Source organism: Coturnix japonica, chromosome 16, assembly GCF_054131305.1.
Source record: "Coturnix japonica strain WE chromosome 16, WE-NBRP24, whole genome shotgun sequence".
In the NCBI taxonomy this organism is placed as follows: domain Eukaryota; kingdom Metazoa; phylum Chordata; class Aves; order Galliformes; family Phasianidae; genus Coturnix; species Coturnix japonica.
In genome coordinates this window covers 12,716,687-12,741,790 of record NC_140678.1, presented here as the reverse complement: position 1 = coordinate 12,741,790, position 25,104 = coordinate 12,716,687, and positions in this window count along the sequence as shown.

Genomic DNA, 25,104 nt, shown 5'->3' with positions numbered 1-25,104 from the left:
CGAGTTATGATGTAGGCGCAGTAGATTCCGAGTTAGATTCCGAGTTATGATGTAGGCGCAGTAGATTCCGAGTTATGATGTAGGCGCAGTAGATTCCGAGTTAAATTCCGAGTTATGATGTAGGCGCAGTAGATTCCGAGTTAGATTTCGAGATATGATGTAGGCGCAGTAGATTCCGAGTTATGATGCAGGCGCAGTAGATTCCGAGTTAGATTCCGAGTTATGATGTAGGCGCAGTAGATTCCGAGTTTGATTCCGAGTTATGATGTCGGCGCAGTAGATTCCGAGTTATGATGTAGGCGCAGTAGATTCCGAGTTAGATTCCGAGTTATGATGTAGGCGCAGTAGATTCCGAGTTATGATGTAGGCGCAGTAGATTCCGAGTTAGATTCCAAGTTATGATGTAGGCGCAGTAGATTCCGAGTTATGATGTAGGCGCAGTAGATTCCGAGTTAGATTCCCAGTTATGATGTAGGCGCAGTAGATTCCGAGTTATGATGTAGGCGCAGGAGATTCCGAGTTATGATGTAGGCTCAGTAGATTCCGAGTTATGATGTAGGCGCAGTAGATTCCGAGTTAGATTCCGAGTTATGATGTAGGCGCAGTAGATTCCGAGTTATGATGTAGGCGCAGTAGATTCCGAGTTAAATTCCGAGTTATGATGTAGGCGCAGTATATTCCGAGTTAGATTCCGAGTTATGATGTAGGCGCAGTAGATTCCGAGTTATGATGCAGGCGCAGTAGATTCCGAGTAAGATTCCGAGTTATGATGTAGGCGCAGTAGATTCCGAGTTATGATGTAGGCGCAGTAGATTCCGAGTTAGATTCCGAGTTATGATGTAGGCGCAGTAGATTCCGAGTTATGATGTAGGCGCAGTAGATTCCGAGTTAGATTCCGAGTTATGATGTCGGCGCAGTAGATTCCGAGTTATGATGTAGGCGCAGTAGATTCCGAGTTAGATTCCGTGTTATGATGTAGGCGCAGTAGATTCCGAGTTATGATGTAGGCGCAGTAGATTCCGAGTTAGATTCCGAGTTATGATGTAGGCGCAGTAGATTCCGAGTTATGATGTAGGCGCAGTAGATTCCGAGTTAGATTCCTAGTTATGATGTAGGCGCAGTAGATTCCGAGTTATGATGTAGGCGCAGTAGATTCCGAGTTAGATTCCGAGTTATGATGTAGGCGCAGTAGATTCCGAGTTATGATGTAGGCGCAGTAGATTCCGAGTTAGATTCCAAGTTATGATGTAGGCGCAGTAGATTCCGAGTTATGATGTAGGCGCTGTAGATTCCGAGTTAGAGTCCCAGTTATGATGTAGGCGCAGTAGATTCCGAGTTATGATGTAGGCGCAGGAGATTCCGAGTTATGATGTAGGCTCAGTAGATTCCGAGTTATGATGTAGGCGCAGTAGATTCCGAGTTAGATTCCGAGTTATGATGTAGGCGCAGTAGATTCCGAGTTATGATGTAGGCGCAGTAGATTCCGAGTTAGATTCCGAGTTATGATGTAGGCGCAGTAGATTCCGAGTTAGATTTCGAGATATGATGTAGGCGCAGTAGATTCCGAGTTATGATGTAGGCGCAGTAGATTCCGAGTTAGATTCCGAGTTATGATGTAGGCGCAGTAGATTCCGAGTTATGATGTAGGCGCAGTAGATTCCGAGTTAGATTCCGAGTTATGATGTAGGCGCAGTAGATTCCGAGTTATGATGTAGGCGCAGTAGATTCCGAGTTAGATTCCGAGTTATGATGTAGGCGCAGTAGATTCCGAGTTATGATGTAGGCGCAGTAGATTCCGAGTTAGATTCCGTGTTATGATGTAGGCGCAGTAGATTCCGAGTTATGATGTAGGCGCAGTAGATTCCGAGTTAGATTCCGAGTTATGATGTAGGTGCAGTAGATTCCGAGTTATGATGTAGGCGCAGTAGATTCCGAGTTAGATTCCGAGTTATGATGTAGGCGCAGTAGATTCCGAGTTATGATGTAGGCGCAGGAGATTCCGAGTTATGATGTAGGCTCAGTAGATTCCGAGTTATGATGTAGGCGCAGTAGATTCCGAGTTAGATTCCGAGTTATGATGTAGGCGCAGTAGATTCCGAGTTATGATGTAGGCGCAGTAGATTCCGAGTTAGATTCCGAGTTATGATGTAGGCGCAGTAGATTCCGAGTTAGATTTCGAGATATGATGTAGGCGCAGTAGATTCCGAGTTATGATGTAGGCGCAGTAGATTCCGAGTTAGATTCCGAGTTATGATGTAGGCGCAGTAGATTCCGAGTTATGATGTAGGCGCAGTAGATTCCGAGTTAGATTCCGAGTTATGATGTAGGCGCAGTAGATTCCGAGTTATGATGTAGGCGCAGTAGATTCCGAGTTAGATTCCGAGTTATGATGTAGGCGCAGTAGATTCCGAGTTATGATGTAGGCGCAGTAGATTCCGAGTTAGATTCCGTGTTATGATGTAGGCGCAGTAGATTCCGAGTTATGATGTAGGCGCAGTAGATTCCGAGTTAGATTCCGAGTTATGATGTAGGTGCAGTAGATTCCGAGTTATGATGTAGGCGCAGTAGATTCCGAGTTAGATTCCGAGTTATGATGTAGGCGCAGTAGATTCCGAGTTATGATGTAGGCGCAGTAGATTCCGAGTTTGATTCCGAGTTATGATGTCGGCGCAGTAGATTCCGAGTTATGATGTAGGCGCAGTAGATTCCGAGTTATGATGTAGGCGCAGTAGATTCCGAGTTAGATTCCGAGTTATGATGTAGGCGCAGTAGATTCCGAGTTATGATGTAGGCGCAGTAGATTCCGAGTTAAATTCCAAGTTATGATGTAGGCACAGTAGATTCCGAGTTATGATGTAGGCGCAGTAGATACCGAGTTAGATTCCGAGTTATGATGTAGGCGCAGTAGATTCCGAGTTATGATGTAGGCGCAGTAGATTCCGAGTTTGATTCCGAGTTATGATGTCGGCTCAGTAGATTCCGAGTTATGATGTAGGCGCAGTAGATTCCGAGTTAGATTCCGAGTTATGATGTAGGCGCAGTAGATTCCGAGTTATGATGTAGGCGCAGTAGATTCCGAGTTAGATTCCAAGTTATGATGTAGGCGCAGTAGATTCCGAGTTATGATGTAGGCTCAGTAGATTCCGAGTTAGAGTCCCAGTTATGATGTAGGCGCAGTAGATTCCGAGTTATGATGTAGGCGCAGGAGATTCCGAGTTATGGTGTAGGCTCAGTAGATTCCGAGTTATGATGTAGGCGCAGTAGATTCCGAGTTAGATTCCGAGTTATGATGTAGGCGCAGTAGATTCCGAGTTATGATGTAGGCGCAGTAGATTCCGAGTTAGATTCCGAGTTATGATGTAGGCGCAGTAGATTCCGAGTTAGATTTCGAGATATGATGTAGGCGCAGTAGATTCCGAGTTATGATGTAGGCGCAGTAGATTCCGAGTTAGATTCCGAGTTATGATGTAGGCGCAGTAGATTCCGAGTTATGATGTAGGCGCTGTAGATTCCGAGTTATGATGTAGGCGCAGTAGATTCCGAGTTAGATTCCGAGTTATGATGTAGGCGCAGTAGATTCCGAGTTAGATTCCGAGTTGTGATCTAGGCGCAGTAGATTCCGAGTTAGATTCCGAGTTATGATGTAGGCGCAGGAGATTCCGAGTTATGATGTAGGCGCAGTAGATTCCGAGTTAGATTCCGAGTTATGATGTAGGCGCAGTAGATTCCGAGTTAGATTCTGAGTTATGATGTAGGCGCAGTAGATTCCGAGTTATGATGTAGGCGCAGTAGATTCCGAGTTAGATTCCGAGTTATGATGTCGGCGCAGTAGATTCCGAGTTATGATGTAGGCGCAGTAGATTCCGAGTTAGATTCCGAGTTATGATGTATGCGCCGTAGATTCCGAGTTATGATGTAGGCGCAGTAGATTCCGAGTTAGATTCCAAGTTATGATGTAGGCGCAGTAGATTCCGAGTTATGATGTAGGCGCAATAGATTCCGAGTTAGATTCCAAGTTATGATGTAGGCGCAGTAGATTCCGAGTTATGATGTAGGCGCAGGAGATTCCGAGTTATGATGTAGGCGCAGTAGATTCCGAGTTATGATGTAGGCGCAGTAGATTCCGAGTTAGATTCCGAGTTATGATGTAGGCGCAGTAGATTCCGAGTTATGATGTAGGCGCAGTAGATTCCGAGTTAGATTCCGAGTTATGATGTAGGCGCAGTAGATTCCGAGTTATGATGTAGGCGCAGTAGATTCCGAGTTAGATTCCGAGTTATGATGTATGCGCAGTAGATTCCGAGTTATGATGTAGGCGCAGTAGATTCCGAGTTAGATTCCGAGTTATGATGTAGGCGCAGTAGATTCCGAGTTATGATGTAGGCACAGTAGATTCCGAGTTAGATTCCGAGTTATGATGTAGGCGCAGTAGATTCCGAGTTATGATGTAGGCGCAGTAGATTCCGAGTTAGATTCCGAGTTATGATGTAGGCGCAGTTGATTCCGAGTTAGATTTCGAGTTATGATGTAGGCGCAGTAGATTCCGAGTTATGATGTAGGCGCAGTAGATTCCGAGTTAGATTCCGAGTTATGATGTAGGCGCAGTAGATTCCGAGTTATGATGTAGGCGCTGTAGATTCCGAGTTATGATGTAGGCGCAGTAGATTCCGAGTTAGATTCTGAGTTATGATGTAGGCTCTGTAGATTCCGAGTTAGATTCCGAGTTGTGATCTAGGCGCAGTAGATTCCGAGTTAGATTCCGAGTTATGATGTAGGCGCAGTAGATTCCGAGTTATGATGTAGGCGCAGTAGATTCCGAGTTAGATTCCGAGTTATGATGTAGGCGCAGTAGATTCCGAGTTATGATGTAGGCACAGTAGATTCCGAGTTAGATTCCGAGTTATGATGTAGGCGCAGTAGATTCCGAGTTATGATGTAGGCGCAGTAGATTCCGAGTTAGATTCCGAGTTATGATGTAGGCGCAGTAGATTCCGATTTAGATTTCGAGTTATGATGTAGGCGCAGTAGATTCCGAGTTATGATGTAGGCGCAGTAGATTCCGAGTTAGATTCCGAGTTATGATGTAGGCGCAGTAGATTCCGAGTTATGATGTAGGCGCTGTAGATTCCGAGTTATGATGTAGGCGCAGTAGATTCCGAGTTAGATTCCGAGTTATGATGTAGGCGCAGTAGATTCCGAGTTAGATTCCGAGTTGTGATCTAGGCGCAGTAGATTCCGAGTTAGATTCCGAGTTATGATGTAGGCGCAGGAGATTCCGAGTTATGATGTAGGCGCAGTAGATTCCGAGTTAGATTCCGAGTTATGATGTAGGCGCAGTAGATTCCGAGTTAGATTCTGAGTTATGATGTAGGCGCAGTAGATTCCGAGTTATGATGTAGGCGCAGTAGATTCCGAGTTAGATTCCGAGTTATGATGTCGGCGCAGTAGATTCCGAGTTATGATGTAGGCGCAGTAGATTCCGAGTTAGATTCCGAGTTATGATGTATGCGCCGTAGATTCCGAGTTATGATGTAGGCGCAGTAGATTCCGAGTTAGATTCCAAGTTATGATGTAGGCGCAGTAGATTCCGAGTTATGATGTAGGCGCAATAGATTCCGAGTTAGATTCCAAGTTATGATGTAGGCGCAGTAGATTCCGAGTTATGATGTAGGCGCAGGAGATTCCGAGTTATGATGTAGGCGCAGTAGATTCCGAGTTATGATGTAGGCGCAGTAGATTCCGAGTTAGATTCCGAGTTATGATGTAGGCGCAGTAGATTCCGAGTTATGATGTAGGCGCAGTAGATTCCGAGTTAGATTCCGAGTTATGATGTAGGCGCAGTAGATTCCGAGTTATGATGTAGGCGCAGTAGATTCCGAGTTAGATTCCGAGTTATGATGTATGCGCAGTAGATTCCGAGTTATGATGTAGGCGCAGTAGATTCCGAGTTAGATTCCGAGTTATGATGTAGGCGCAGTAGATTCCGAGTTATGATGTAGGCACAGTAGATTCCGAGTTAGATTCCGAGTTATGATGTAGGCGCAGTAGATTCCGAGTTATGATGTAGGCGCAGTAGATTCCGAGTTAGATTCCGAGTTATGATGTAGGCGCAGTAGATTCCGAGTTAGATTTCGAGTTATGATGTAGGCGCAGTAGATTCCGAGTTATGATTTAGGCGCAGTAGATTCCGAGTTAGATTCCGAGTTATGATGTAGGCGCAGTAGATTCCGAGTTATGATGTAGGCGCTGTAGATTCCGAGTTATGATGTAGGCGCAGTAGATTCCGAGTTAGATTCTGAGTTATGATGTAGGCTCTGTAGATTCTGAGTTAGATTCCGAGTTGTGATCTAGGCGCAGTAGATTCCGAGTTAGATTCCGAGTTATGATGTTGGCGCAGGAGATTCCGAGTTATGATGTAGGCGCAGTAGATTCCGAGTTAGATTCCGAGTTATGATATAGGCGCAGTAGATTCCGAGTTATGATGTAGGCGCAGTAGATTCCGAGTTAGATTCCGAGTTATGATGTCGGCGCAGTAGATTCCGAGTTATGATGTAGGCGCAGTAGATTCCGAGTTAGATTCCGAGTTATGATGTCGGCGCAGTAGATTCCGAGTTATGATTCAGGCGAAGTAGATTCCGAGTTAGATTCCGTGTTATGATGTAGGCGCAGTAGATTCCGAGTTATGATGTAGGCGCAGTAGATTCCGAGTTAGATTCCGAGTTATGATGTAGGCGCAGTAGATTCCGAGTTATGATGTAGGCGCAGTAGATTCCGAGTTAGATTCCGAGTTATGATGTAGGCGCAGTAGATTCCGAGTTAGATTCCGAGTTATGATGTAGGCGCAGTAGATTCCGAGTTATGATGTAGGCGCAGTAGATTCCGAGTTAGATTCCGAGTTATGATGTAGGCGCAGTAGATTCCGAGTTATGATGTAGGCGCAGTAAATTCCGAGTTAGATTCCGAGTTATGATGTAGGTGCAGTAGATTCCGAGTTAGATTCCGAGTTATGATGTAGGCGCAGTAGATTCCGAGTTATGATGTAGGCGCAGTAGATTCCGAGTTAGATTCCGAGTTATGATGTAGGCGCAGTAGATTCCGAGTTATGATGTAGGCGCAGTAGATTCCGAGTTAGATTCCGAGTTATGATGTAGGCGCAGTAGATTCCGAGTTATGATGTAGGCGCAGTAGATTCCGAGTTAGATTCCAAGTTATGATGTAGGCACAGTAGATTCCGAGTTATGATGTAGGCGCAGTAGATTCCGAGTTAGATTCCGAGTTATGATGTAGGCGCAGTAGATTCCGAGTTAGATTCCGAGTTATGATGTAGGCGCAGTAGATTCCGAGTTATGATGTAGGCGCAGTAGATTCCGAGTTAGATTCCGAGTTATGATGTCGGCGCAGTAGATTCCGAGTTATGATGTAGGCGCAGTAGATTCCGAGTTAGATTCCGAGTTATGATGTAGGTGCAGTAGATTCCGAGTTATGATGTAGGCGCAGTAGATTCCGAGTTAGATTCCAAGTTATGATGTAGGCGCAGTAGATTCCGAGTTATGATGTAGGCGCAGTAGATTCCGAGTTAGATTCCAAGTTATGATGTAGGCGCAATAGATTCCGAGTTATGATGTAAGCGCAGGAGATTCCGAGTTATGATGTAGGCTCAGTAGATTCCGAGTTATGATGTAGGCGCAGTAGATTCCGAGTTAGATTCCGAGTTATGATGTAGGCGCAGTAGATTCCGAGTTATGATGTAGGCGCAGTAGATTCCGAGTTAAATTCCGAGTTATGATGTAGTCGCAGTAGATTCCGAGTTAGAGTCCAAGTTATGATGTAGGCGCAGTAGATTCCGAGTTATGATGTAGGCGCAGGAGATTCCGAGTTATGATGTAGGCTCAGTAGATTCCGAGTTATGATGTAGGCGCAGTAGATTCCGAGTTAGATTCCGAGTTATGATGTAGGCGCAGTAGATTCCGAGTTATGATGTAGGCGCAGTAGATTCCGAGTTAAATTCCGAGTTATGATGTAGGCGCAGTAGATTCCGAGTTAGATTTCGAGATATGATGTAGGCGCAGTAGATTCCGAGTTATGATGCAGGCGCAGTAGATTCCGAGTTAGATTCCGAGTTATGATGTAGGCGCAGTAGATTCCGAGTTTGATTCCGAGTTATGATGTCGGCGCAGTAGATTCCGAGTTATGATGTAGGCGCAGTAGATTCCGAGTTAGATTCCGAGTTATGATGTAGGCGCAGTAGATTCCGAGTTATGATGTAGGCGCAGTAGATTCCGAGTTAGATTCCAAGTTATGATGTAGGCGCAGTAGATTCCGAGTTATGATGTAGGCGCAGTAGATTCCGAGTTAGATTCCCAGTTATGATGTAGGCGCAGTAGATTCCGAGTTATGATGTAGGCGCAGGAGATTCCGAGTTATGATGTAGGCTCAGTAGATTCCGAGTTATGATGTAGGCGCAGTAGATTCCGAGTTAGATTCCGAGTTATGATGTAGGCGCAGTAGATTCCGAGTTATGATGTAGGCGCAGTAGATTCCGAGTTAAATTCCGAGTTATGATGTAGGCGCAGTATATTCCGAGTTAGATTCCGAGTTATGATGTAGGCGCAGTAGATTCCGAGTTATGATGCAGGCGCAGTAGATTCCGAGTAAGATTCCGAGTTATGATGTAGGCGCAGTAGATTCCGAGTTATGATGTAGGCGCAGTAGATTCCGAGTTAGATTCCGAGTTATGATGTAGGCGCAGTAGATTCCGAGTTATGATGTAGGCGCAGTAGATTCCGAGTTAGATTCCGAGTTATGATGTCGGCGCAGTAGATTCCGAGTTATGATGTAGGCGCAGTAGATTCCGAGTTAGATTCCGTGTTATGATGTAGGCGCAGTAGATTCCGAGTTATGATGTAGGCGCAGTAGATTCCGAGTTAGATTCCGAGTTATGATGTAGGCGCAGTAGATTCCGAGTTATGATGTAGGCGCAGTAGATTCCGAGTTAGATTCCTAGTTATGATGTAGGCGCAGTAGATTCCGAGTTAGATTCCGAGTTATGATGTAGGCGCAGTAGATTCCGAGTTATGATGTAGGCGCAGTAGATTCCGAGTTATGATGTAGGCGCAGTAGATTCCGAGTTAGATTCCGAGTTATGATGTAGGCGCAGTAGATTCCGAGTTATGATGTAGGCGCAGTAGATTCCGAGTTAGATTCCGAGTTATGATGTAGGCGCAGTAGATTCCGAGTTAGATTCCGAGTTATGATGTAGGCGCAGTAGATTCCGAGTTATGATGTAGGCGCAGTAGATTCCGAGTTATGATGTAGGCGCAGTAGATTCCGAGTTAGATTCCGAGTTATAATGTAGGCGCAGAAGATTCCGAGTTATGATGTAGGCGCAGTAGATTCTGAGTTAAATTCCGAGTTATGATGTAGGCGCAGTAGATTCCGAGTTAGATTCCGAGTTATGATGTAGGCGCAGTAGATTCCGAGTTAGATTCCGAGTTATGATGTAGGCGCAGTAGATTCCGAGTTAGATTCCGAGTTATGATGTAGGCGCAGTAGATTCCGAGTTATGATGTAGGCGCAGTAGATTCCGAGTTAGATTCCGAGTTATGATGTAGGCGCAGTAGATTCCGAGTTATGATGTAGGCGCAGTAGATTCCGAGTTAAATTCCGAGTTATGATGTAGGCGCAGTAGATTCCGAGTTATGATGTAGGCGCAGTAGATTCCGAGTTATGATGTAGGCGCAGTAGATTCCGAGTTAGATTCCGAGTTATGATGTAGGCGCAGTAGATTCCGAGTTATGATGTAGGCGCAGTAGATTCCGAGTTATGATGTAGGCGCAGTAGATTCCGAGTTAGATTCCGAGTTATGATGTAGGCGCAGTAGATTCCGAGTTAGATTCCGAGTTGTGATCTAGGCGCAGTAGATTCCGAGTTAGATTCCGAGTTATGATGTAGGCGCAGGAGATTCCGAGTTATGATGTAGGCGCAGTAGATTCCGAGTTAGATTCCGAGTTATGATGTAGGCGCAGTAGATTCCGAGTTAGATTCCGAGTTATGATGTAGGCGCAGTAGATTCTGAGTTAGATTCCGAGTTATGATGTAGGCGCAGTAGATTCCGAGTTAGATTCTGAGTTATGATGTATTCGCAGTAGATTCCGAGTTATGATGTAGGCGCAGTAGATTCCGAGTTAGATTCCGAGTTATGATGTCGGCGCAGTAGATTCCGAGTTATGATGTAGGCGCAGTAGATTCCGAGTTAGATTCCGAGTTATGATGTAGGCGCAGTAGATTCCGAGTTATGATGTAGGCGCAGTAGATTCCGAGTTAGATTCCGAGTTATGATGTAGGCGCAGTTGAGTCCGAGTTATGATGTAGGCGCAGTAGATTCCGAGTTAGATTCCGAGTTATGATGTAGGTGCAGTAGATTCCGAGTTATGATGTAGGCGCAGTAGATTCCGAGTTATGATGTAGGCACAGTAGATTCCGAGTTATGATGTAGGCGCAGTAGATTCCGAGTTAGATTCCGAGTTATGATGTAGGCGCAGTAGATTCCGAGTTATGATGTAGGCGCAGTAGATTCCGAGTTAGATTCCGAGTTATGATGTAGGCGCAGTAGATTCCGAGTTAGATTCCGAGTTATGATGTAGGCGCAGTAGATTCCGAGTTATGATGTAGGCGCAGTAGATTCCGAGTTAGATTCCAAGTTATGATGTAGGCACAGTAGATTCCGAGTTATGATGTAGGCGCAGTAGATACCGAGTTAGATTCCGAGTTATGATGTAGGCGCAGTAGATTCCGAGTTATGATGTAGGCGCAGTAGATTCCGAGTTTGATTCCGAGTTATGATGTCGGCGCAGTAGATTCCGAGTTATGATGTAGGCGCAGTAGATTCCGAGTTAGATTCCGAGTTATGATGTAGGCGCAGTAGATTCCGAGTTATGATGTAGGCGCAGTAGATTCCGAGTTAGATTCCGAGTTATGATGTAGGCGCAGTAGATTCCGAGTTATGATGTAGGCGCAGTAGATTCCGAGTTAGATTCCGAGTTATGATGTAGGCGCAGTAGATTCCGAGTTAGATTTCGAGATATGATGTAGGCGCAGTAGATTCCGAGTTATGATGTAGGCGCAGTAGATTCCGAGTTAGATTCCGAGTTATGATGTAGCCGCAGTAGATTCCGAGTTATGATGTAGGCGCAGTAGATTCCGAGTTAGATTCCGAGTTATGATGTAGGCGCAGTAGATTCCGAGTTATGATGTAGGCGCAGTAGATTCCGAGTTAGATTCCGAGTTATGATGTAGGCGCAGTAGATTCCGAGTTATGATGTAGGCGCAGTAGATTCCGAGTTAGATTCCGTGTTATGATGTAGGCGCAGTAGATTCCGAGTTATGATGTAGGCGCAGTAGATTCCGAGTTAGATTCCGAGTTATGATGTAGGTGCAGTAGATTCCGAGTTATGATGTAGGCGCAGTAGATTCCGAGTTAGATTCCGAGTTATGATGTAGGCGCAGTAGATTCCGAGTTATGATGTAGGCGCAGTAGATTCCGAGTTTGATTCCGAGTTATGATGTCGGCGCAGTAGATTCCGAGTTATGATGTAGGCGCAGTAGATTCCGAGTTATGATGTAGGCGCAGTAGATTCCGAGTTAGATTCCGAGTTATGATGTAGGCGCAGTAGATTCCGAGTTATGATGTAGGCGCAGTAGATTCCGAGTTAAATTCCAAGTTATGATGTAGGCACAGTAGATTCCGAGTTATGATGTAGGCGCAGTAGATACCGAGTTAGATTCCGAGTTATGATGTAGGCGCAGTAGATTCCGAGTTATGATGTAGGCGCAGTAGATTCCGAGTTTGATTCCGAGTTATGATGTCGGCTCAGTAGATTCCGAGTTATGATGTAGGCGCAGTAGATTCCGAGTTAGATTCCGAGTTATGATGTAGGCGCAGTAGATTCCGAGTTATGATGTAGGCGCAGTAGATTCCGAGTTAGATTCCAAGTTATGATGTAGGCGCAGTAGATTCCGAGTTATGATGTAGGCTCAGTAGATTCCGAGTTAGAGTCCCAGTTATGATGTAGGCGCAGTAGATTCCGAGTTATGATGTAGGCGCAGGAGATTCCGAGTTATGATGTAGGCTCAGTAGATTCCGAGTTATGATGTAGGCGCAGTAGATTCCGAGTTAGATTCCGAGTTATGATGTAGGCGCAGTAGATTCCGAGTTATGATGTAGGCGCAGTAGATTCCGAGTTAGATTCCGAGTTATGATGTAGGCGCAGTAGATTCCGAGTTAGATTTCGAGATATGATGTAGGCGCAGTAGATTCCGAGTTATGATGTAGGCGCAGTAGATTCCGAGTTAGATTCCGAGTTATGATGTAGGCGCAGTAGATTCCGAGTTATGATGTAGGCGCTGTAGATTCCGAGTTATGATGTAGGCGCAGTAGATTCCGAGTTAGATTCCGAGTTATGATGTAGGCGCAGTAGATTCCGAGTTAGATTCCGAGTTGTGATCTAGGCGCAGTAGATTCCGAGTTAGATTCCGAGTTATGATGTAGGCGCAGGAGATTCCGAGTTATGATGTAGGCGCAGTAGATTCCGAGTTAGATTCCGAGTTATGATGTAGGCGCAGTAGATTCCGAGTTAGATTCCGAGTTATGATGTATGCGCCGTAGATTCCGAGTTATGATGTAGGCGCAGTAGATTCCGAGTTAGATTCCAAGTTATGATGTAGGCGCAGTAGATTCCGAGTTATGATGTAGGCGCAATAGATTCCGAGTTAGATTCCAAGTTATGATGTAGGCGCAGTAGATTCCGAGTTATGATGTAGGCGCAGGAGATTCCGAGTTATGATGTAGGCGCAGTAGATTCCGAGTTATGATGTAGGCGCAGTAGATTCCGAGTTAGATTCCGAGTTATGATGTAGGCGCAGTAGATTCCGAGTTATGATGTAGGCGCAGTAGATTCCGAGTTAGATTCCGAGTTATGATGTAGGCGCAGTAGATTCCGAGTTATGATGTAGGCGCAGTAGATTCCGAGTTAGATTCCGAGTTATGATGTATGCGCAGTAGATTCCGAGTTATGATGTAGGCGCAGTAGATTCCGAGTTAGATTCCGAGTTATGATGTAGGCGCAGTAGATTCCGAGTTATGATGTAGGCACAGTAGATTCCGAGTTAGATTCCGAGTTATGATGTAGGCGCAGTAGATTCCGAGTTATGATGTAGGCGCAGTAGATTCCGAGTTAGATTCCGAGTTATGATGTAGGCGCAGTAGATTCCGAGTTAGATTTCGAGTTATGATGTAGGCGCAGTAGATTCCGAGTTATGATTTAGGCGCAGTAGATTCCGAGTTAGATTCCGAGTTATGATGTAGGCGCAGTAGATTCCGAGTTATGATGTAGGCGCTGTAGATTCCGAGTTATGATGTAGGCGCAGTAGATTCCGAGTTAGATTCTGAGTTATGATGTAGGCTCTGTAGATTCCGAGTTAGATTCCGAGTTGTGATCTAGGCGCAGTAGATTCCGAGTTAGATTCCGAGTTATGATGTAGGCGCAGGAGATTCCGAGTTATGATGTAGGCGCAGTAGATTCCGAGTTAGATTCCGAGTTATGATATAGGCGCAGTAGATTCCGAGTTATGATGTAGGCGCAGTAGATTCCGAGTTAGATTCCGAGTTATGATGTCGGCGCAGTAGATTCCGAGTTATGATGTAGGCGCAGTAGATTCCGAGTTAGATTCCGAGTTATGATGTCGGCGCAGTAGATTCCGAGTTATGATTCAGGCGAAGTAGATTCCGAGTTAGATTCCGTGTTATGATGTAGGCGCAGTAGATTCCGAGTTATGATGTAGGCGCAGTAGATTCCGAGTTAGATTCCGAGTTATGATGTAGGCGCAGTAGATTCCGAGTTATGATGTAGGCGCAGTAGATTCCGAGTTAGATTCCGAGTTATGATGTAGGCGCAGTAGATTCCGAGTTAGATTCCGAGTTATGATGTAGGCGCAGTAGATTCCGAGTTATGATGTAGGCGCAGTAGATTCCGAGTTAGATTCCGAGTTATGATGTAGGCGCAGTAGATTCCGAGTTATGATGTAGGCGCAGTAAATTCCGAGTTAGATTCCGAGTTATGATGTAGGTGCAGTAGATTCCGAGTTAGATTCCGAGTTATGATGTAGGCGCAGTAGATTCCGAGTTATGATGTAGGCGCAGTAGATTCCGAGTTAGATTCCGAGTTATGATGTAGGCGCAGTAGATTCCGAGTTATGATGTAGGCGCAGTAGATTCCGAGTTAGATTCCGAGTTATGATGTAGGCGCAGTAGATTCCGAGTTATGATGTAGGCGCAGTAGATTCCGAGTTAGATTCCAAGTTATGATGTAGGCACAGTAGATTCCGAGTTATGATGTAGGCGCAGTAGATTCCGAGTTAGATTCCGAGTTATGATGTAGGCGCAGTAGATTCCGAGTTAGATTCCGAGTTATGATGTAGGCGCAGTAGATTCCGAGTTATGATGTAGGCGCAGTAGATTCCGAGTTAGATTCCGAGTTATGATGTCGGCGCAGTAGATTCCGAGTTATGATGTAGGCGCAGTAGATTCCGAGTTAGATTCCAAGTTATGATGTAGGCGCAGTAGATTCCGAGTTATGATGTAGGCGCAGTAGATTCCGAGTTAGATTCCGAGTTATGATGTAGGCGCAGTAGATTCCGAGTTAGATTCCAAGTTATGATGTCGGCGCAGTAGATTCCGAGTTATGATGTAGGCGCAGTAGATTCCGAGTTAGATTCCGAGTTATGATGTAGGTGCAGTAGATTCCGAGTTATGATGTAGGCGCAGTAGATTCCGAGTTAGATTCCAAGTTATGATGTAGGCGCAGTAGATTCCGAGTTATGATGTAGGCGCAGTAGATTCCGAGTTAGATTCCAAGTTATGATGTAGGCGCAATAGATTCCGAGTTATGATGTAAGCGCAGGAGATTCCGAGTTATGATGTAGGCTCAGTAGATTCCGAGTTATGATGTAGGCGCAGTAGATTCCGAGTTAGATTCCGAGTTATGATGTAGGCGCAGTAGATTCCGAGTTATGATGTAGGCGCAGTAGATTCCGAGTTAAATTCCGAGTTATGATGTAGTCGCAGTAGATTCCGAGTTAGAGTCCAAGTTATGATGTAGGCGCAGTAGATTCCGAGTTATGATGTAGGCGCAGGAGATTCCGAGTTATGATGTAGACTCAGTAGATTCCGAGTTATGATGTAGGCGCAGTAGATTCCGAGTTAGATTCCGAGTTATGATGTAGGCGCAGTAGATTCCGAGTTATGATGTAGGCGCAGTAGATTCCGAGTTAAATTCCGAGTTATGATGTAGGCGCAGTAGATTCCGAGTTAGATTTCGAGATATGATGTAGGCGCAGTAGATTCCGAGTTATGATGCAGGCGCAGTAGATTCCGAGTTAGATTCCGAGTTATGATGTAGGCGCAGTAGATTCCGAGTTTGATTCCGAGTTATGATGTCGGCGCAGTAGATTCCGAGTTATGATGTAGGCGCAGTAGATTCCGAGTTAGATTCCGAGTTATGATGTAGGCGCAGTAGATTCCGAGTTATGATGTAGGCGCAGTAGATTCCGAGTTAGATTCCAAGTTATGATGTAGGCGCAGTAGATTCCGAGTTATGATGTAGGCGCAGTAGATTCCGAGTTAGATTCCCAGTTATGATGTAGGCGCAGTAGATTCCGAGTTATGATGTAGGCGCAGGAGATTCCGAGTTATGATGTAGGCTCAGTAGATTCCGAGTTATGATGTAGGCGCAGTAGATTCCGAGTTAGATTCCGAGTTATGATGTAGGCGCAGTAGATTCCGAGTTATGATGTAGGCGCAGTAGATTCCGAGTTAAATTCCGAGTTATGATGTAGGCGCAGTATATTCCGAGTTAGATTCCGAGTTATGATGTAGGCGCAGTAGATTCCGAGTTATGATGCAGGCGCAGTAGATTCCGAGTAAGATTCCGAGTTATGATGTAGGCGCAGTAGATTCCGAGTTATGATGTAGGCGCAGTAGATTCCGAGTTAGATTCCGAGTTATGATGTAGGCGCAGTAGATTCCGAGTTATGATGTAGGCGCAGTAGATTCCGAGTTAGATTCCGAGTTATGATGTCGGCGCAGTAGATTCCGAGTTATGATGTAGGCGCAGTAGATTCCGAGTTAGATTCCGTGTTATGATGTAGGCGCAGTAGATTCCGAGTTATGATGTAGGCGCAGTAGATTCCGAGTTAGATTCCGAGTTATGATGTAGGCGCAGTAGATTCCGAGTTATGATGTAGGCGCAGTAGATTCCGAGTTAGATTCCTAGTTATGATGTAGGCGCAGTAGATTCCGAGTTAGATTCCGAGTTATGATGTAGGCGCAGTAGATTCCGAGTTATGATGTAGGCGCAGTAGATTCCGAGTTAGATTCCGAGTTATGATGTAGGCGCAGTAGATTCCGAGTTATGATGTAGGCGCAGTAGATTCCGAGTTAGATTCCGAGTTATGATGTAGGCGCAGTAGATTCCGAGTTAGATTCCGAGTTATGATGTAGGCGCAGTAGATTCCGAGTTATGATGTAGGCGCAGTAGATTCCGAGTTATGATGTAGGCGCAGTAGATTCCGAGTTAGATTCCGAGTTATAATGTAGGCGCAGAAGATTCCGAGTTATGATGTAGGCGCAGTAGATTCTGAGTTAAATTCCGAGTTATGATGTAGGCGCAGTAGATTCCGAGTTAGATTCCGAGTTATGATGTAGGCGCAGTAGATTCCGAGTTAGATTCCGAGTTATGATGTAGGCGCAGTAGATTCCGAGTTAGATTCCGAGTTATGATGTAGGCGCAGTAGATTCCGAGTTATGATGTAGGCGCAGTAGATTCCGAGTTAGATTCCGAGTTATGATGTAGGCACAGTAGATTCCGAGTTATGATGTAGGCGCAGTAGATTCCGAGTTAGATTCCGAGTTATGATGTAGGCGCAGTAGATTCCGAGTTATGATGTAGGCGCAGTAGATTCCGAGTTATGATGTAGGCGCAGTAGATTCCGAGTTAGATTCCGAGTTATGATGTAGGCGCAGTAGATTCCGAGTTATGATGTAGGCGCAGTAGATTCCGAGTTATGATGTAGGCGCAGTAGATTCCGAGTTAGATTCCGAGTTATGATGTAGGCGCAGTAGATTCCGAGTTAGATTCCGAGTTGTGATCTAGGCGCAGTAGATTCCGAGTTAGATTCCGAGTTATGATGTAGGCGCAGGAGATTCCGAGTTATGATGTAGGCGCAGTAGATTCCGAGTTAGATTCCGAGTTATGATGTAGGCGCAGTAGATTGCGAGTTAGATTCCGAGTTATGATGTAGGCGCAGTAGATTCTGAGTTAGATTCCGAGTTATGATGTAGGCGCAGTAGATTCCGAGTTAGATTCTGAGTTATGATGTATTCGCAGTAGATTCCGAGTTATGATGTAGGCGCAGTAGATTCCGAGTTAGATTCCGAGTTATGATGTCGGCGCAGTAGATTCCGAGTTATGATGTAGGCGCAGTAGATTCCGAGTTAGATTCCGAGTTATGATGTAGGCGCAGTAGATTCCGAGTTATGATGTAGGCGCAGTAGATTCCGAGTTAGATTCCGAGTTATGATGTAGGCGCAGTTGAGTCCGAGTTATGATGTAGGCGCAGTAGATTCCGAGTTAGATTCCGAGTTATGATGTAGGTGCAGTAGATTCCGAGTTATGATGTAGGCGCAGTAGATTCCGAGTTAGATTCCGAGTTATGATGTAGGCACAGTAGATTCCGAGTTATGATGTAGGCGCAGTAGATTCCGAGTTAGATTCCGAGTTATGATGTAGGCGCAGTAGATTCCGAGTTATGATGTAGGCGCAGTAGATTCCGAGTTAGATTCCGAGTTATGATGTAGGCGCAGTAGATTCCGAGTTAGATTCCGAGTTATGATGTAGGCGCAGGAGATTCCGAGTTATGATGTAGGCGCAGTAGATTCCGAGTTAGATTCCAAGTTATGATGTAGGCACAGTAGATTCCGAGTTATGATGTAGGCGCAGTAGATACCGAGTTAGATTCCGAGTTATGATGTAGGCGCAGTAGATTCCGAGTTATGATGTAGGCGCAGTAGATTCCGAGTTTGATTCCGAGTTATGATGTCGGCGCAGTAGATTCCGAGTTATGATGTAGGCGCAGTAGATTCCGAGTTAGATTCCGAGTTATGATGTAGGCGCAGTAGATTCCGAGTTATGATGTAGGCGCAGTAGATTCCGAGTTAGATTCCAAGTTATGATGTAGGCGCAGTAGATTCCGAGTTATGATGTAGGCGCTGTAGATTCCGAGTTAGAGTCCCAGTTATGATGTAGGCGCAGTAGATTCCGAGTTATGATGTAGGCGCAGGAGATTCCGAGTTATGATGTAGGCTCAGTAGATTCCGAGTTATGATGTAGGCGCAGTAGATTCCGAGTTAGATTCCGAGTTATGATGTAGGCGCAGTAGATTCCGAGTTATGATGTAGGCGCAGTAGATTCCGAGTTAGATTCCGAGTTATGATGTAGGCGCAGTAGATTCCGAGTTAGATTTCGAGATATGATGTAGGCGCAGTAGATTCCGAGTTATGATGTAGGAGCAGTAGATTCCGAGTTAGATTCCGAGTTATGATGTAGGCGCAGTAGATTCCGAGTTATGATGTAGGCGCAGTAGATTCCGAGTTAGATTCCGAGTTATGATGTAGGCGCAGTAGATTCCGAGTTATGATGTAGGCGCAGTAGATTCCGAGTTAGATTCCGAGTTATGATGTAGGCGCAGTAGATTCCGAGTTATGATGTAGGCGCAGTAGATTCCGAGTTAGATTCCGTGTTATGATGTAGGCGCAGTAGATTCCGAGTTATGATGTAGGCGCAGTAGATTCCGAGTTAGATTCCGAGTTATGATGTAGGTGCAGTAGATTCCGAGTTATGATGTAGGCGCAGTAGATTCCGAGTTAGATTCCGAGTTATGATGTAGGCGCAGTAGATTCCGAGTTATGATGTAGGCGCAGTAGATTCCGAGTTTGATTCCGAGTTATGATGTCGGCGCAGTAGATTCCGAGTTATGATGTAGGCGCAGTAGATTCCGAGTTATGATGTAGGCGCAGTAGATTCCGAGTTAGATTCCGAGTTATGATGTAGGCGCAGTAGATTCCGAGTTATGATGTAGGCGCAGTAGATTCCGAGTTAGATTCCAAGTTATGATGTAGGCACAGTAGATTCCGAGTTATGATGTAGGCGCAGTAGATACCGAGTTAGATTCCGAGTTATGATGTAGGCGCAGTAGATTCCGAGTTATGATGTAGGCGCAGTAGATTCCGAGTTTGATTCCGAGTTATGATGTCGGCTCAGTAGATTCCGAGTTATGATGTAGGCGCAGTAGATTCCAAGTTAGATTCCGAGTTATGATGTAGGCGCAGTAGATTCCGAGTTATGATGTAGGCGCAGTAGATTCCGAGTTAGATTCCAAGTTATGATGTAGGCGCAGTAGATTCCGAGTTATGATGTAGGCGCAGTAGATTCCGAGTTAGAGTCCCAGTTATGATGTAGGCGCAGTAGATTCCGAGTTATGATGTAGGCGCAGGAGATTCCGAGTTATGATGTAGGCTCAGTAGATTCCGAGTTATGATGTAGGCGCAGTAGATTCCGAGTTAGATTCCGAGTTATGATGTAGGCGCAGTAGATTCCGAGTTATGATGTAGGCGCAGCAGATTCCGAGTTAGATTCCGAGTTATGATGTAGGCGCAGTAGATTCCGAGTTAGATTTCGAGATATGATGTAGGCGCAGTAGATTCCGAGTTATGATGTAGGCGCAGTAGATTCCGAGTTAGATTCCGAGTTATGATGTAGGCGCAGTAGATTCCGAGTTATGATGTAGGCGCAGTAGATTCCGAGTTAGATTCCGAGTTATGATGTAGGCGCAGTAGATTCCGAGTTATGATGTAGGCGCAGTAGATTCCGAGTTAGATTCCGAGTTATGATGTAGGCGCAGTAGATTCCGAGTTATGATGTAGGCGCAGTAGATTCCGAGTTAGATTCCGTGTTATGATGTAGGCGCAGTAGATTCCGAGTTATGATGTAGGCGCAGTAGATTCCGAGTTAGATTCCGAGTTATGATGTAGGTGCAGTAGATTCCGAGTTATGATGTAGGCGCAGTAGATTCCGAGTTAGATTCCGAGTTATGATGTAGGCGCAGTAGATTCCGAGTTAGATTCCGAGTTATGATGTAGGCGCAGTAGATTCCGAGTTATGATTTAGGCGCAGTAGATTCCGAGTTAGATTCCGAGTTATGATGTAGGCGCAGTAGATTCCGAGTTATGATGTAGGCGCTGTAGATTCCGAGTTATGATGTAGGCGCAGTAGATTCCGAGTTAGATTCTGAGTTATGATGTAGGCTCTGTAGATTCCGAGTTAGATTCCGAGTTGTGATCTAGGCGCAGTAGATTCCGAGTTAGATTCCGAGTTATGATGTAGGCGCAGGAGATTCCGAGTTATGATGTAGGCGCAGTAGATTCCGAGTTAGATTCCGAGTTATGATATAGGCGCAGTAGATTCCGAGTTATGATGTAGGCGCAGTAGATTCCGAGTTAGATTCCGAGTTATGATGTAGGCGCAGTAGATTCCGAGTTATGATGTAGGCGCAGTAGATTCCGAGTTAGATTCCGAGTTATGATGTCGGCGCAGTAGATTCCGAGTTATGATGTAGGCGCAGTAGATTCCGAGTTAGATTCCGAGTTATGATGTAGGCGCAGTAGATTCCGAGTTATGATGTAGGTGCAGTAGATTCCGAGTTAGATTCCAAGTTATGATGTAGGCGCAGTAGATTCCGAGTTATGATGTAGGCGCAGTAGATTCCGAGTTAGATACCGAGTTATGATGTAGGCGCAGTAGATTCCGAGTTATGATGTAGGCGCAGTAGATTCCGAGTTATGATTCAGGCGCAGTAGATTCCGAGTTAGATTCCGTGTTATGATGTAGGCGCAGTAGATTCCGAGTTATGATGTAGGCGCAGTAGATTCCGAGTTAGATTCCGAGTTATGATGTAGGCGCAGTAGATTCCGAGTTATGATGTAGGCGCAGTAGATTCCGAGTTAGATTCCGAGTTATGATGTAGGCGCAGTAGATTCCGAGTTAGATTCCGAGTTATGATGTAGGCGCAGTAGATTCCGAGTTATGATGTAGGCGCAGTAGATTCCGAGTTAGATTCCGAGTTATGATGTAGGCGCAGTAGATTCCGAGTTATGATGTAGGCGCAGTAGATTCCGAGTTAGATTCCGAGTTATGATGTAGGCGCAGTAGATTCCGAGTTATGATGTAGGCGCAGTAGATTCCGAGTTAGATTCCGAGTTATGATGTAGGCGCAGTAGATTCCGAGTTATGATGTAGGCACAGTAGATTCCGAGTTAGATTCCGAGTTATGATGTAGGCGCAGTAGATTCCGAGTTATGATGTAGGCGCAGTAGATTCCGAGTTAGATTCCGAGTTATGATGTAGGCGCAGTAGATTCCGAGTTAGATTTCGAGTTATGATGTAGGCGCAGTAGATTCCGAGTTATGATGTAGGCGCAGTAGATTCCGAGTTAGATTCCGAGTTATGATGTAGGCGCAGTAGATTCCGAGTTATGATGTAGGCGCTGTAGATTCCGAGTTATGATGTAGGCGCAGTAGATTCCGAGTTAGATTCCGAGTTATGATGTAGGCGCAGTAGATTCCGAGTTATGATGTAGGCGCAGTAGATTCCGAGTTAGATTCCAAGTTATGATGTAGGCGCAGTAGATTCCGAGTTATGATGTAGGCGCAGTAGATTCCGAGTTAGATACCGAGTTATGATGTAGGCGCAGTAGATTCCGAGTTATGATGTAGGCGCAGTAGATTCCGAGTTATGATTCAGGCGCAGTAGATTCCGAGTTAGATTCCGTGTTATGATGTAGGCGCAGTAGATTCCGAGTTATGATGTAGGCGCAGTAGATTCCGAGTTAGATTCCGAGTTATGATGTAGGCGCAGTAGATTCCGAGTTATGATGTAGGCGCAGTAGATTCCGAGTTAGATTCCGAGTTATGATGTAGGCGCAGTAGATTCCGAGTTAGATTCCGAGTTATGATGTAGGCGCAGTAGATTCCGAGTTATGATGTAGGCGCAGTAGATTCCGAGTTAGATTCCGAGTTATGATGTAGGCGCAGTAGATTCCGAGTTATGATGTAGGCGCAGTAAATTCCGAGTTAGATTCCGAGTTATGATGTAGGTGCAGTAGATTCCGAGTTAGATTCCGAGTTATGATGTAGGCGCAGTAGATTCCGAGTTATGATGTAGGCGCAGTAGATTCCGAGTTAGATTCCGAGTTATGATGTAGGCGCAGTAGATTCCGAGTTATGATGTAGGCGCAGTAGATTCCGAGTTAGATTCCGAGTTATGATGTAGGCGCAGTAGATTCCGAGTTATGATGTAGGCGCAGTAGATTCCGAGTTAGATTCCAAGTTATGATGTAGGCACAGTAGATTCCGAGTTATGATGTAGGCGCAGTAGATTCCGAGTTAGATTCCGAGTTATGATGTAGGCGCAGTAGATTCCGAGTTAGATTCCGAGTTATGATGTAGGCGCAGTAGATTCCGAGTTATGATGTAGGCGCAGTAGATTCCGAGTTAGATTCCGAGTTATGATGTCGGCGCAGTAGATTCCGAGTTATGATGTAGGCGCAGTAGATTCCGAGTTAGATTCCGAGTTATGATGTAGGTGCAGTAGATTCCGAGTTATGATGTAGGCGCAGTAGATTCCGAGTTAGATTCCAAGTTATGATGTAGGCGCAGTAGATTCCGAGTTATGATGTAGGCGCAGTAGATTCCGAGTTAGATTCCAAGTTATGATGTAGGCGCAGTAGATTCCGAGTTATGATGTAGGCGCAGTAGATTCCGAGTTATGATGTAGGCGCTGTAGATTCCGAGTTATGATGTAGGCGCAGTAGATTCCGAGTTAGATTCCGAGTTATGATGTAGGCGCAGTAGATTCCGAGTTATGATGTAGGCGCAGTAGATTCCGAGTTAAATTCCGAGTTATGATGTAGTCTCAGTAGATTCCGAGTTAGAGTCCAAGTTATGATGTAGGCGCAGTAGATTCCGAGTTATGATGTAGGCGCAGGAGATTCCGAGTTATGATGTAGGCTCAGTAGATTCCGAGTTATGATGTAGGCGCAGTAGATTCCGAGTTAGATTCCGAGTTATGATGTAGGCGCAGTAGATTCCGAGTTATGATGTAGGCGCAGTAGATTCCGAGTTAAATTCCGAGTTATGATGTAGGCGCAGTAGATTCCGAGTTAGATTCCGAGTTATGATGTAGGCGCAGTAGATTCCGAGTTAGATTTCGAGATATGATGTAGGCGCAGTAGATTCCGAGTTATGATGCAGGCGCAGTAGATTCCGAGTTAGATTCCGAGTTATGATGTAGGCGCAGTAGATTCCGAGTTATGATGTAGGCGCAGTAGATTCCGAGTTAGATTCCGAGTTATGATGTAGGCGCAGTAGATTCCGAGTTATGATGTAGGCGCAGTAGATTCCGAGTTAGATTCCGTGTTATGATGTAGGCGCAGTAGATTCCGAGTTATGATGTAGGCGCAGTAGATTCCGAGTTAGATTCCGAGTTATGATGTAGGCGCAGTAGATACCGAGTTATGATGTAGGCGCAGTAGATTCCGAGTTAGATTCCGAGTTATGATGTAGGCGCAGTAGATTCCGAGTTAGATTCCGAGTTATGATGTAGGCGCAGTAGATTCCGAGTTATGATGTAGGCGCAGTAGATTCCGAGTTAGATTCCGAGTTATGATGTAGGCGCAGTAGATTCCGAGTTATGATGTAGGCGCAGTAGATTCCGAGTTAGATTCCGAGTTATGATGTAGGCGCAGTAGATTCCGAGTTAGATTCCGAGTTATGATGTAGGCGCAGTAGATTCCGAGTTATGATGTAGGCGCAGTAGATTCCGAGTTATGATGTAGGCGCAGTAGATTCCGAGTTAGATTCCGAGTTATAATGTAGGCGCAGAAGATTCCGAGTTATGATGTAGGCGCAGTAGATTCTGAGTTAAATTCCGAGTTATGATGTAGGCGCAGTAGATTCCGAGTTAGATTCCGAGTTATGATGTAGGCGCAGTAGATTCCGAGTTAGATTCCGAGTTATGATGTAGGCGCAGTAGATTCCGAGTTATGATGTAGGCGCAGTAGATTCCGAGTTAGATTCCGAGTTATGATGTAGGCGCAGTAGATTCCGAGTTAGATTCCGAGTTATGATGTAGGCGCAGTAGATTCCGAGTTATGATGTAGGCGCAGTAGATTCCGAGTTAGATTCCGAGTTATGATGTAGGCGCAGTAGATTCCGAGTTAGATTTCGAGTTATGATGTAGGCGCAGTAGATTCCGAGTTATGATGTAGGCGCAGTAGATTCCGAGTTAGATTCCGAGTTATGATGTAGGCGCAGGAGATTCCGAGTTATGATGTAGGCGCTGTAGATTCCGAGTTATGATGTAGGCGCAGTAGATTCCGAGTTAGATTCCGAGTTATGATGTAGGCGCAGTAGATTCCGAGTTAGATTCCGAGTTGTGATCTAGGCGCAGTAGATTCCGAGTTAGATTCCGAGTTATGATGTAGGCGCAGTAGATTCCGAGTTATGATGTAGGCGCAGTAGATTCCGAGTTAGATTCCGAGTTATGATGTAGGCGCAGTAGATTCCGAGTTAGATTCCGAGTTATGATGTAGGCGCAGTAGATTCCGAGTTAGATTCTGAGTTATGATGTAGGCTCTGTAGATTCCGAGTTAGATTCCGAGTTGTGATCTAGGCGCAGTAGATTCCGAGTTAGATTCCGAGTTATGATGTAGGCGCAGGAGATTCCGAGTTATGATGTAGGCGCAGTAGATTCCGAGTTAGATTCCGAGTTATGATATAGGCGCAGTAGATTCCGAGTTATGATGTAGGCGCAGTAGATTCCGAGTTAGATTCCGAGTTATGATGTAGGCGCAGTAGATTCCGAGTTATGATGTAGGCGCAGTAGATTCCGAGTTAGATTCCGAGTTATGATGTCGGCGCAGTAGATTCCGAGTTAT